The sequence below is a fragment of the Arvicola amphibius genome, chromosome 10 (assembly GCF_903992535.2).
Source record: "Arvicola amphibius chromosome 10, mArvAmp1.2, whole genome shotgun sequence".
NCBI lineage: Eukaryota > Metazoa > Chordata > Mammalia > Rodentia > Cricetidae > Arvicola > Arvicola amphibius.
Genome location: NC_052056.1, coordinates 76,499,812 through 76,514,675, shown reverse-complemented (window position 1 = coordinate 76,514,675; position 14,864 = coordinate 76,499,812).

The window sequence follows — 14,864 nt, the reverse complement described above, 5'->3', positions numbered from 1 at the left end:
CATGGCTGTGACTTTACTGCCTGGCTGCAGTTCTTAACTGGTGGGTGTGGAGGGTCCCATCCTTTACTGCCTCTTGTTTAGACTGTCTCCTTCAGACTATAATCCTCACAGCAGCTCAGCTGGTGGCTCCCCAGGCCTCAGGGCTGCCACTGTCAACTGTCTTTCATCTCATTACTCCCATCTGGGGACACTTCACTGTGCTTCCCTGATGGGCACTGTAGCATGAGCACCGTCTTTCTTCCGGGACTCTAAGGCAAGCTCTTATAAGAGACGTGGGCGCCACTCCTGGCCTCCGTCTCCTACACGCAGCAACACATCCCAAGTTGTGACAGGAGGGCCAAAAATACTTTTTGGTTAAACATGCCACTTCCTGCTGGTGGTTTTGCCTTGGCTCTGGCTGGAGGAGGCCGGTCCCCAGTAGCACTGCTGCCACTGCTCACTTGTCATGGCTTAGGGGCAGGTATTACAGGGTAAGACCAAGTGACTGTGACCTGCTAGCTGGTCATCTGAAAATCTCGATGGCCCCCCAGCGGGCAGCACTGAGCCACCTCCAGCTTTAGCCCTCAGGAAGGACCATGTACTCAGTCACTAAGGGCTGGATGAAATGGGATGACCCGAAACACCCTGGTTTGAAGTGTGATTTGATCCTGACACTGAGCATTGTGGGTTTTCTGGAGCATTAGCGACAGCCCAAGCGCTCTGAGAGTTAGGTACCTGTGCTGCGTGCGTGACAGTCACTGCCTGTGTACCCTGCGATGGTACCTAGAAATGCCCAAGGACTCCGAGCCTCAGCCGCGCTGGTCAGCTGCTGTGACTCCTTAACAGTTGGCACGTGGAGCTCTTGAGAGTGAGCAGGCATGATACCACCATGATAGCTGGTTTATGCAACTTCACTTTGCCCCACTGGGGACAGGCTCAGGCTGGACAAAGCTAGCAATGCCTTCAGGGCCTTGGCAGTCCCTTCAGGCTGCCCGACCGGACTAGCAGACTCTTGGATTCAGGCCTGAGCTACCGCTCATGGCAGAAACGTGGTTTCAGCTTGGTGTTAGCTTAGGTTTTTAATTTCTCTCAACAGGAAGTGAAGTAGGTGACAGGATATGAATTCTGTCACCCTTGTTAGATTGAGTATAGCTAGTTATACACGCTGGAGAAGACACCTTTTGTGGGGGCTTGAGAGACGATTTGGTGGTTAAGAGCACATGTTTTTGCAGAGGACCAAGGTTCAATTCCCAGCACACACATGACTCACAACCATCCATCATTTCAGTCCAGGGAATCCAACTCCCTGTTCTGACTTCCTAGGGCACCAGGAAAGCATGTGACACACAGACATACTTGCAAGCAAAATACTCATACATATAAAATACATATATTTTTTAAAAAAGGAATTGCCTTTTATTCGATTCTTTCTCTACCCTCATCCATTCTTTTGTTCTCGTGGGCATTGAACCTAAGGTCTAATGAATGATAAGCAAGTGAGCCACATTCATAACCTCCTCTGTTACTTTTTGTTTGTTTTCTTGAGCTATGTAGCCCAAGTTGGACACAGACTTTGTGTGGATCCTCCTAACTCTGCCTCTCAAGTGCTGACACTGGAGTGATGGAGGAAGGTCTTATATCTTTCTGTTGTTTCATTGGTTAACTAATAAACTGCTTGGCCTGATAGGTCAGAACATAGGTGGGTGGAGTAGACAGAACAGAATGCTGGGAAGAAGGCAGTGAGGAAGACACTTCAGGCAGTCGCCATGACTCTCCTCTCCGAGATGGATGCAGGCTAGAATCTTCCCGGTAAGCCACCACCTTGTGGTGCTACACAGATTACTAAATATGGGTTAATCAAGATGTGAGAGTTAGCCAGTAAGAGGCTAGAGCTAATGGGCCAAGCAGTGTTTAAATGAATACAATTTGTTTGTTGTTATTTTGGGGTATAAGCTAGCCAGGTGGCCGGGAGCTGTGCGGTGGGATGCGGCCTGCAGCTCCTTCTACACTGTAGGTGTGCCCAGCTGGTTCAAACTGTTTAAACATTGAGACTACGTTTCATGAAACTGTCCAGGCTGGTGTTGAACTTACTTTATGGCTAAAGCTGGTCTTGAATTTTCTATGCTTCTTTCTTAGCCTTTAGAGTACAGAGGATTACAGGGCTGTATCACCAGGTCTGGCATAAAAGCCTTTCAATCTGAAGAAATATAGTGGGGTTTCATATTCCTCTCAGTTTTCACCCTGTTTCTAGAAGTGGCCACCCCCTTAGTGTCAGTGCCCCCATCATCTCCATTCCTAGCAAGGAGCTCCTGATGAAGCTCAGAACCAGGGCAGATGACATCCACATCTGACTCCAGAGTGCTGGGATTATATGCCTGTGGTACTATGCCCAGCACCAAACCCAGGACTGTATGTCTGTGAGGCCAGCACTCTACCAACTGGGTGCCAACCCTAGCCAACAACAGCCATCACACAACAACAGCCAGTCGCTTGTTTTGAGCAATGGAAAATGCAGTGTGTAAACCACTTAGCCAAGGAGTGGGGGCATGGTGGTGCCTGATTTGAATCTTCTAGAAGCAATCTTTTGGCGATGCATCAAAGCAGGACAGCTACTCTCCCGTACATCTCTTTGTATAAAGTTGTGTCCACCGAGGGATGACTTTGACATTATAAGAGACCTTCATGACAGTCTGCTGTACTGACTTGCCATAACAGGCCAATTATGCCGATTTCTACTAATTATACCACGGATATGCCATTTGATTTGAGAAAGTGGTTGGATAGTGTGGTGCCGTGGAGCCCGTGGGAGTGGATGGGAGTGGTGGGATAGCACAGTGCCGTGGAGCCCGTGGGAGTGGTGGGATAATGCAGTGCTCTTGGAGCTGACCACTCTGACACAGAGGCCTCCAAGTCCATGCTTGCTCACTATGTCCTGGAAGACTGAGATTCTTGCCTGGACAAGGGCTGGACACTTGTACAATTAGGCACTGTTGACACCAATGTGGAACCCATAGGAGGCCGGAAAGGCAAAGTCAGAAACACAGTTCTATACACCTGATTTTCGATAAAGGAGCTAAAAGTACACAATGGAAGAAAGAAAGCATCTTCAACAAATGGTGCTGGCATAACTGGATGTCAACCTGTAGAAGAATGAAAATAGATCCATATCTATCACCATGCACAGAACTCAAGTCCAAATGGATTAAAGACCTCAATATCAATCTGAACACACTGAACCTGATAGAAGAGAAAGTGGGAAGTACTCTACAACATTTGGACACAGGAGACCGCTTCCTACGTATAACCCCAGCAGCACAGACATTAAGGGCAACACTGAATAAATGGGACCTCCTGAAGCTGAGCAGCTTCTGTAAAGCAAAGAACACTGTCACTAAGACACAAAGGCAGCCTACTGACTGGGAAAAGATCTTCACCAACCCCTGCAACTGACAAAGGTCTGATCTCCAAAATATATAAGGAACTCAGAGACTAGACTTTAAAATGCTAATGAACCCAATTAAAAATGGGGCACTGAACTGAACAGAGAATTCTCAACAGAAGAAGTTCAAATGGCCAAAAGACACTTAAGGTCATGCTCAACCTCCTTAGCATCAGGGAAATGCAAATCAAACAACGTTGAGATACCATCTTACACCTGTCAGATTGGCTAAAATCAAAAACACCAATGATAGCCTTTGCTGGAGAGGTTGTGGAGTAAGAGGAACACTCATCCATTGCTGGTGGGAATGCAAACTTGTGCAAACACTTGGAAAGCAGTGTGGCGGTTTCTCAGGAAACTCAGGATCAACCTACCCCAGGACCCAGCAATACCACTCTTGGGAATATACCCAAGAGATGCCCTATCATATTACAAAAGCATTTGTTCAACTATGTTCATAGCAACATTATTTGTAATACCCAGAACCTGGAAACAACCTAGATGCCCTTCAATGGAAGAATGGATGAAGAAAGTGTGGAATATATACATATTAGAGTACTACTCGGCGGTCAAAAACAATGACATCTTGAATTTTGCATGCAAATGGATGGAAATAGAAAACACTACCCTGAGTGAGGTAACCCAGACCCAAAAAGATGAACAAGGGATGTACTCACTCATAATTGGTTTCTAGCCATAAATAAAGGACATTGAGCCTATAATTCATGATCCTAGAGAAGCTAAATAAGAAGGTGAACCCAAGGAAAAACATATAGTTATCCTCTTGGATATTGCAAGTAGACAAGATTGCCGGGCAAAAATTGGGAACTTGGAGGTGGGGTGGGATGGGGGTAAGGGGAGATGGGGAGAGGAAAGTGTGAAGGGGAGGATGGGGAGAGCTTGGGGGAATGGGATGGTTGAGATAAAGGAAGGGTGGATATGGGAGCAGGGAAGTATATATCTTAATTAAGGGAGCCATTTTAGGGTTGGCAAGAGACTTGACTCTAGAGGGGTTCCCAGGTGTCCAGGGAGATGTCCCCAGCTAGTTCCTTGCGCAGCTGAGGAGAGGGAGTCTGAAATGGCCCGATCCTATAGCCATACTGATGAATATCTTGCATATCACCATAGAACCTTCATCTGGCGATGGATGGAGATAGAGACAGAGACCCACATTGGAGCACCAGACTGAGCTCCCAAGGTTCAAATGAGGAGCAGAAGGAGGGAGAACATGAGCAAGGAAGTCAGGACCGCGAGGGGTGCACCCACCCACTGAGATGGTGGGGCTGATCTAATGGGAGCTTACCAAGGCCAGCTGGACTGAGACTGAAAAAGCATGGGATAAAACCGGACTCCCTGAACATGGCAGACAGTGAAGGCTACTGAGAAGCCAGGGACAATGGCACTGGGTTTTGATCCTACTGCATGTACTGGCTTTGGGGGGGGGGCTAGCCTGTTTGGATGCTCACCTTTCTAGACCTGGATGGAGGGGGGAGGACCTTGGACTTCCCACAGGGTGCTTACTGCTCTTCGGACTGGAGAGGGAGGGGGAGGGGGCTGGGGGGAGGGGAAGGGAAATGGGAGGCGGGGGAGGAGGTGGAAATTTTTAATAAAAAAATAATAATAAAAAGATTTAAAAGAAAAAAAGAAACACAGTTCTATGCAGTGTGGTAACTTCATATGCCCCTGTAGCAGCGGCCTCCTGCCTGCAGTCAGCTGGGAGCTCTGCTGAAATGTTCTGACATGGGACACTGTTCTGACACTGAGCTGGCTCTCAGTGACTGCATGGCGGTGTGTTTTCCTCATGTGCTCAGGCGGCAAGAACGTTCCTGATCACTCAGAACACCTGGAAGGCAAGGCGAGTCTTCAATTCTCCAGGGTGCCTCTGCCTGAGTGCTCCCAGGTGACCCTGGCTGTCACCTTCCACACCCATGCCTTACTGGTGGGACCCTGGGGAGATAGGCTCCTTGTTGCCCCCAGGCTGTGACTGAAGCTGACGTCAGACTTTTCCCAGTAACCCTTGTTCGGCTGCTGTTTCCCGATCTCTTTTCCAGACAAGGTCTTTGGCCTCCTGCACTCTGAGAACTTTGCCTTCCTTACCACACAAGTCATTTGGCACCATGCCAGAATGCCGCCATACAGGAACTCTTGTGTCAGGTGCCACCGTCTACCATCCCAGCACCTCTGCTCCGGCTGTTTGATACCTGCTCTCTGCTGCCTGCCTGTATTGATTGCCTGGCCCCTGGTCATCTCAGGTGTTCTCAGCCCTGTTCAGGGAACACTTCTGTGCCTGACCTACTCTGGGGACTGGAGAGAGAGAAAGAGAGACAGGGATGGCCTCGGTCCCGAGTGCTGATGTGTCTCTGGGATCCATGAACACCTCCATGATCCCGCTGTCCTCCATCAAACCTCTGACTCCGCAGGGTAAGCACATAGTTCCTGTTTCCCAAGGAAGTGAAAACCCCCAGAAGAGCCTTCCCACTGCTCTGGGACTGTGGAAGTCTCCCTTACTGGCACAATGGATCACTAATTTCTGGTCTTGCTCCATACCAGGCTCCCAGAAACCCCAAATCATCACACCAGTCCTGTAGGCTTAAGGAAATGCTGCTCTTTCCCCAGAAGCAAACAAAACACAATGACTCTTTTTTACTGTAGCCTCCTGTTGCCCAGAGACTGCCACTGCTCCCCCACTCATTCCAGGACACCTGTCAGGAGAGCTGCCCGTGTGCTCACTCCAATCAGACACCACTTCAGACAGTGATACAGTATTCAGGACACTACAGTCTGCAGCCTTCTCCAGCCACTTCCCAATTCTACTTCTCCCTGCTCTTGGGCACTGAGGTGCCGACCCTTCAATCCCCGTTCCCTCCTTGAGCAATGGTTGTCAGCGCTGGTCGGTCTGTTTTGTTGTCTGGTCTTCCTTCAGAAGCCTGAGTCTTCCAGCCTTCCACATAGAGCTATGTATGTGGCGGCACAGCAGAGGGCAGACTTGTGCACCAGGATCCCTGCCTCCCGGAGACTGTTCCCACCATATCTGCTGTTTCAACACACCAAGAGGTTCCTGTTGGCTTCCTTCTCACACCGAGAGTCAGGCAGCCCCGATAGCTCTTCCACCAGGATGCATCCCGAGGTGTACTGCACCTTGCCACTCTCCTCAGCCACATTCTAGGAGCTGTGTTCCTGCACCAGCGGCACGTGCCCCTCATCTGGAGCCCAGCAGGGGACTCTTCTGCAGGAAATTCCACCCCAGGGCAGAAGCTGGTCCCAGTGAGGGGCCCAAGCCTGAAGGTCAGTTAGTGCCTCCTACATCCACCTCTTCCCGTCTCTCCTTCCCCATCCAGCAGGCAGGGTGCTTATTCCAGCCACCAAAGAGTTGGTGAAATCAACAGGGACACCAGAGATGCCGAGGACACAGAATATAATCAGTGACCTTATAAGAGCCACACAGTGATCATGGCAGTTAACCACCATATCTGTCGCTGAAGATGGCTGCCAGCCGTAGCCAAACCCCAGGCTCCCTGTGACATCTGCATACACTGATGTTCCTGGAACACTCTACTAATCTTGACAAGGTTTCTCACTAGAAGAAGCACAAGAGAAGAAAGACATTCAAGTCCCGATGCTGTTGGCACACCCTTGTACTAGCATGTCAGGTCCCTGATGGAGCTTATGGTTCCTGCAGTGAGGCCTGCCTACCCTGTGTCTGCCAGTCAAGTCGCTGTGGCCGGGTCACTGCAATCTCTGTAAACTCACACGTCCTGCCTAGGCTTCCACTGTGTCCCACCAGGACCCAAGGCAGCGCCTTCTAGGAGCAGACATTCTTGTTTGGTTACCTATTCTGTCCGAAGTCACCTGACCATTTCAATTCATTGCAAAGCACTGGACACCAAGTGTTTCGTGAATGAAAGAACTGATGGAGACAGGAGCCACTTTATGGGGTGGGGGTGTCTCAGACACAAGCAGCACTAAGAGAAAGGACAGATGCATGGAGATGGTCTCCTGCATGGGTTTGGCTAGCTAGGGGTAGAACATGGATGGTGCTCTCTGTCCTTTGGAGGGGGAGACAGTGCAACAGGGCATTATAGGCTGTGTGAAGGCGGGAACAAATTAGTTCACTGGACAGGAACAGGGCTGGCTTGGCTTGGGCAGCTGGTAAGGGCTGCCCCCAAGTGGTACTACAGGTTTTGGCAGTTGCAGCGGCCTCCAGATGACACGTGTCAGAGCAAGGCCATAGCTTGAGTGTGAGCACAAAAGAAGGGCTTCTTAGAAGTTTCCCTTGGGAGGGGTAGGAAGATGGGAAGGGAAAAAGCAAGAAAACAAAGAGCATTTGTTTCCAGTTGAGGGCAGAGGGCCTGGTCCCAGCATCTGTAACAAGCTTTGCTCTGTCACCTGTCCTCAGACGCCTCTCAAAGAGAAGAGTAATAATGTATAATAAGAGTAATAATGCCAAGCTGACAGATAAAAGAGATTTTGTCCATGTGACCACATGGGGGAAAGGACCCGGCGGCAGGGCACTGACGGGAGGTGTAGGCGAAAGAGCGGGAAGAGATATGCATCACTCCTCCTCAGTTGATTGACACGGAGACAGATTCTATTTCCTGCTGGGTGTTGGGCATTTGAACCCAGGACCTCATGCTTGTGAGGCACAAGCTCTTGACCACTGACCCCCAAGCCACTTTTTGATTGATGCTCTCCACCCCACCCGTGTTCTTTGTGTAGATGTTGGTCCTCTCTGAGACACAACCTTGGCTCTCACTCTGCAGGCTGTCCCCAGGCAGTGTTGTTTCCTTCATTGTGCAGACACGAGGTCCCATCTGCCCATCGTTGGCCAGAGACACTGGTGTGCTGTTTAGAAAGCCCTTGCCTGTGCCTAAATCCTGATCGATGCATTTTCCTGCTTTTCCCATTAGCAGTTCAGGTCCTCAGTCTAAAGTCCTGATCCATCTGAGTTATTTTTATTAAGGGTAAGAGAGAAACTAGATTCATTCCTCAACATATGAATATCCAGTTTTCCTGACACCACTGTTAAAGAGGCTGAGTTTCCTCAATGTCTACTTTTGGAGTCGTTTTCAAAACTCAGGAGGCTGCAGCTGTGTAGGTTTTGTATCTGGATCTTCTGTTCAGTGTCACGGATCAACATATATGTTTTGTGTCACCACCATGCGGGTTGTGACTGTGTCTCTGTACTGGAACTTGAAATCAGTGTGGGCAATACCGCCAGCCTTTTCCCCTCCTCATGATGGCTATCCAAGGTTTTTTGAGCTACCCCTGGATTTTCAGATTATTTCTTATATTTCAACTGAGTGTAGTGCACACCTTTAATGCCAGCACCCAGGGGACAGAGATCAGTTGACTAGGCTAGTCTGGTCTACATAGCAAACTTCCAGGCTAACCAGGGGTTACATAAAGCTTATCTCAGAAAAAAGCAAACAAAAATAACTAAGATTTTTTTTTTCAAGACAGGTTTCTCTGTGGCTTTGGTGCTTGTCCTGAAACTAGCTCTTGTAGACCAGGCTGGCCTCGAACTCAAAGAGATCTGCTGCCTCTGCCTCCCGAGTGCTGGGATTAAAAGGCATGTGCCACCACTGCCGTGACCTGCCTAAGTTTTTTTTTTTTCTATTTCTGTGAGAATAACCTGGGATTCTGACGGTGATTTATTCAATCTGTCAATTGCTTTTGATAAAGAAGTCATTTTTTCACAGTATTGATCCTCCTGATCAATAAACATGGGAAACATTTCTATCTTCCAGTGCCTTTTTCAACTTCTCTCTTGAGCATTTGAAACTTTTTGTTGTAGAGATATTTGACCTTTCCAGGTCAGATTTCTGGTAAGGTTTTGCATGTGTGTGCTTTTGTGTGCATGTATGTGTGTGTGCATGGGGCCTGTTATATGATGACTGGGATCTGGTTTCCCCCTCACCATGCTTTGTTACTGGTTGTATAGGAAGGCTGCAGGTGTGGGTGTGTTCATTTAACCCTGCCACTTTGTTGAAAGTATTTAGAAGTTCTAAGAGCACCCTAGTGGAAACCTTAACGTTAACTCTCATGTATAGAATCATATCACCTGCAAACAAGGAGAGGGTGACTCCCCCTATCTGCATCCCTTTTATTTGATTCTCGTTTCTTGCTGTTGTTAGAGCCTGCAGCACTACACTGAGGAGAGAGAGGACCCCTCTCGTGTTGTTGATTTTGTGTGAATTCTTTGGTTATTTTCCACTCAGTATGATGTTGGCTCTAAATACGCTGTATTTTGCCTTCATTATGTTGAGTTGTATTCTTTCTATTCTTAGTTTGTCAAGAAGGGATACGTCCTCTCAAAAATTATTTTCTTTTTCTTTTCTTTTTTTGTTCTTCGAGACAGGGTTTCTCTGTGGCTTTGGAGCCTGTCCTGGAACTAGCTCTTGTAGACCAGGCTGGTCTCGAACTCAGAGATCCGCCTGCCTCTGCCTCCCGAATGCTGGGATTAAAGGTGTGCGCCACCACCACCTGGCATCAAAATTATTTTCTAAATCTATTGAAGTTCATGAGGCTTCTGTTCTTGAGTCTGCTTATGTGATACACACACACGCAGACATATTAGAATATATATATATATTAGAAATAATTTAATCCAGGGCTGGAGAGATGGTTCAGTTGGTAGGAGCACTTGCTGTTCTTTTAGAGGTCTTGGGTTTGGCTCCCAGCACCCACATGGTGGCTCACAACTGTCTGTAACCTAAGTTCCAAGGGATCTGGTGCTACTGTGTACATCAAGTGCAAGTGTTGTGCCTATATCCAGGCAAATCACTAATATACATAATATAAAAATAAAACTTAAAAATTGAGTTAGCAAATGTGCACAGTATTAGGTTCCATTATGGCATTTCCAAGCAAAATTAGTTTTTGTTAATTGTCTTCCTCCCTTGTATTCCCCATCCCCTTGCTCCTCCTGTCCCTGTCCCCCTCCCCCAGAGCCTCCTTTCGCTTTTGTGGCACACACCTCCTACTGCCCTCTCTCTCTCCCTCAGCTGTCCTTACTGTCTCATTGTCTCCTTTCTAGTCCCATAGTCTACACCCATGTTCTCCTTCTTATGTGACTACATTACATGGTAGGGTCTGTGCAGGCGGAGAGCATGGGAGTCAATCTGCAGTACTTCCTCCACATGGAGTGTCTGCTGCTCTCTGTGCTCTTCAATGGCAGGGACAGGATTATGTTTCTCTTCAGCTCCTCTCTCCCATTTTCCAGGATATGTTCTTGCCATTCCTTGAAATCTCTTTCTAACACCTTTGTTCTGTAGTCTATGCAGCAATTACATATCACATAATCTTCCATGCAGAGTTTCTAAGTTTAACAGTGAAATGAAAGTCCATGGCCTCTCCCTACCGTTTCAAAGCCCCTGAAAACCTTTCCAGCTTCAACAGTTAATCTCTCAATGAAGCCTTCCCAGCAGGGCTTATGATGGGAGTGCACTGCAGACCAGCTCAGGGACTGGCTGGATGGTTTGAAGAGGTGACAGAGGAAGGAACCCCTATGGCGAAGATGCTCTGTGGCCTCCCATGGCCTACTTCAGCCGCTTCAGTCTGACATGCCCCTCCCTTTCATCTGCCCTTTACATCCTGTCTGCAGAGAGGCTCCCTGGCATGTGCCAGCAGCACCCCCTGTCGCTCTGACTGCCATGCCCCACCATCATCTTGCCTCTAACCTGTACTTAGGTTGCAGAGTCCCTCATCAGGTGTGAACTCTGCCTGGAGCACTGTGGTCTCAGAGCAGTGTGTGCAGGGCAGAAAAGAGCAGCAACTCTGAGGATGAGCTATGAGATAGGCGGGTGTACGAAAGAAGCGCAGTGGCGGCCGGAGGCCCAGGTGGATTGACAGTGATGGGGGAGTGATGGGAGCAGTGGTTGTGAGGTCAGCCAAGGCTGTCCTGCAGGGTGCTGCTGAGTAGGTATCTCTTGACCAGCTTGTTACAAAGGCTATAACAGAGACCAGAGCTTCTTCAAGTCCCCTTGTCTCCAACAGTGCTTATATTTCAGTGCCATCTGAACTGGGAACGCAGTGGAATGCACTTGACACTTTAAGTTTATCAACACTTCATTTTTAAAACAGAAATAGTTTTTAAATTTTAGTGTCTTGCTATCTTGTTATGTAGCCCCAGGCCAACTTGGATCTTTTCTTTTCTCTTCTTTTTTCTTTTTTGAGACAGGGTTTCTCTGTGGCTTGGAGCCTGTCACAGAAACTAACTCTTTTTTTTTGTTGTTGTGGTTTTTTCGAGAACAGGGTTTCTCTGTAGCTTTTGGAGCCTGTCCTGTGAACTAGCTCTTGTAGACCAGGCTGGTCTCGAACTCACAGAGATCCGCCTGCCTCCGCCTCCCGAGTGCTGGGATTAAAGGCGTGCGCCACCGCCGCCCGGCTCAGAACTAACTCTTGTAGACCAGGCTGGCCTTGAACTCATAGAGATTCATCAGCCTCTGCCTCCTGAGTGCTGGGATTAGGGTGTGTGCCACCATTGCCCGATTCAGCCTGGAACTCTTGACCTCCCTGTCGTAGCCTCCTGTGTGGTGGGATAAAGGACTGTATCTTTCCAGCTAAAAAGAAGGGGTGGGCAGAGAGAGGTCTCAGCAGTTAACAGCAGTTGCTTCTCCTGCAAAGGTCCTGGGTTCCCAGTATCCACATGGTGGCTCACAGCTACCCTTGACTCCAGAATCAGGGGATCCGATGTCCTTTTCTGGTCTCCATAGGTACTGCATGCATGTGATGCACAGACACACATGTAGGTAAAACATCTGCACACATAAAAATAAATACATCCAAAGAAGGAGGAGACTGGGAGGACTCCTCAAAGGTGGTTTGGGGCAGGCATGGAAAGCGGGACCCTCTCCACCTTGAGGGAGTTTGTCCAGATGGGCTCAGTGCTGAGGGGATGATGTTGCCCACATTCTCAAAACAGAAGAGGTGCAGGTTAGTTCTTGATGATCTGTTAGCTGACTCTTTGCTCTCTTTGGAGGCCCCACCCACCCCAGCTCCCAAGATATACCCATGGAGACTTTTTATTTACGTATAAATGCCTAGCCATAACTTGGGCTATTTCTTGCCAGCTTTTCTTAAATTATCCCCTCTTGGCTTTTATCTTCTCATTTCTGTATACCTTTATTTACTTCTTATTCTGTGTCTTGCTGTGTAGCGGGGCTGGGTGGCTGCCCCCTAGAGCCCTCCTCTCCTCCTTTTACTCCTTGATCCTTCATCTCTCCTCCCAGATTTCTCCTCCTATTATTCTCTTTCTGCTTGCCAGCCCCACCTATCGTTTTCTCCTGCCTGGCTATTGGGCATTCAGATCTTTATAGACCATCAGGTGTTTTAGATAGGCAAGTAACACAGCTTCACAGAGTCAAACACATGCAACATAAAGGCATGCAATGCATTTTTGCATCATTCAACAAATATTCTACAGCAGAAGAACAAAATGTAACACATCTTAAAATAATATTCCACGAAAGTGATCTGTGCCCACCTGCACTCCAGATAAGAATTACAGCACTCTAAACACGTACTTGATTGTTCATTTTTTATTTTTTCTGAGACAGTATCTCTCTATTTAGCCCTGACTATCCTAGTAATCACTGTATAGACCAAGCTGGCCTTGAACTCACAAGATTCAGTTGCCGCTGGATCTTGAGAGATGAGGTTAAAGCTGCCACCACAATACCCAGCTCTAAACAGGTTACTTGAATAACAACGAAGTTGTTATCTTGCTGTGCTAAGCCAGTGTTCCTGGAAAGGACCGTCTGGGTACTCTCTAATGAAGACACCGCTGGGGCATTATGAAGCCACGTGCTAGCAGAGGGTGCTGTCACTGCCCAACAGTATACGGACGGGTGTATGTGTGGAACCAGGAGCCTTAGATTAGGATCTGAGAACCAACTCTGAAGTGAGTAACCAATCCATGGTTACAATGCCCTATCCAATCACAGTGATTCACCTGTTGACACCCTCAGCAATCAATCACAGAGTATAATTAGCACACAGAGGTAGGTGTCCCCACAGCAGCAGGTAAGATGACCAGTGTGGCTACCCTTTGCACTCGGTCCTAGGGGTGTAGTGACCTTTGGGGACCTATAATTTTTGTCAAGTATTCCTCTACAGTGTGTTGACAGAAAAAGGCTCTCGAGGAGGTCTCACAGCTGATAGGCATCCCAGCCATAAATTTTCAGCTCCAAATCTTGAGGGTGTCTAGAATCCAAGGAAGGCCAAATCCCCCCGTGTGCCCAGTGGCAGCACGAGATGCAGAAGAAGTGCCACCCTCAGGACAAGTGTGCTGTGGGGCAGACAGACAACACTGTCACAGCAGGGGAGTTATCGACAAGGCTAAAACCGAGGGACAGGCATGAGGTGGCACAGGGCACAGGTCACCATGGGAGCAGACACACTGTTTGCATCGTGGCATCTCAGGAAAAGCACAGAGCCCTTTCACATATACACGTATCAGGACGGTTTAGGACAGAAGTAGGTTTCCACCTGCTGTTCCGAGTCAGCATGCCCAAGCTACGATTACCTCAGGCCACACTTCTATCAAAGTCTTGTGTAATGAGGCTCTCTACTCTAGACCTGAAAGCAGCACGCAGGGCCAGACCACTTCAATAGGAGTGCACCCACCAGGAGGTGGCTGCAGGCAATCAGTTAGAGCAGACACAATGTAGCCAGCAGCAGGAACAAAGACTCTGACTGCAGCCCTGTGCTGTTGTCAATCCCCCTCTCTCCCCTTTCCTCCCTCCCCTCCCCCCGCCCTCACCCTTCACCTCTCCTGTGACTGGGCTCTGCCTAGAGGGTTGTCTGCTGTCCATAAACATGGATATGGATTCATTAAAACTGAACAGACTCTTTCCTCCTGGTCCCCGTGGAGTCAGTCTTTTTTCAGAGATGTCGACAGATATCAGTAGCCCTCAGGTAAATCCCCAAGATGGTCATACATCTAACAACCCTGAACAGCCTGGACTTTGAGCTAATGGTGTTTCCTAACGTTTATTAAAGTGCAATGGCAAAAGTGGGCAGAAGACAAACAGGTGGACCTTAGGAGAGGCAAAGGGGAGTTGGAGCCCTGGGGCCTAAGCACCAGGCTGGTAAGGAACTGGGGAGGCCCACTTAGGGGACCACATGTTTATGGCTGAAGCCCCTTTCTGGGTTAGGCATTGTTCCCTTGCTAGTCTTGGTCTGTCCCTAAGCAGTGTGCCTAGCCATCTTGGGAGAATGCCAAGGACAATAGAGACACTGTCTGCAGTGCCTCAAGGCTGTGATGGGGGCAGACTTCCTCCATTCTGGGAAAGTATGAAGGGCATGGGACACAGTTTATGTAGATAAAGGAATTAGAAGGCAGCTGCCAGCAGGGACCTGGCGGACAGTTTTATTGAAATCAGAAGGAGTGATGACAAGCTTGTGCTCCTGGAAAATGCTTAGAAACAGATGGTTCTCACCCGTG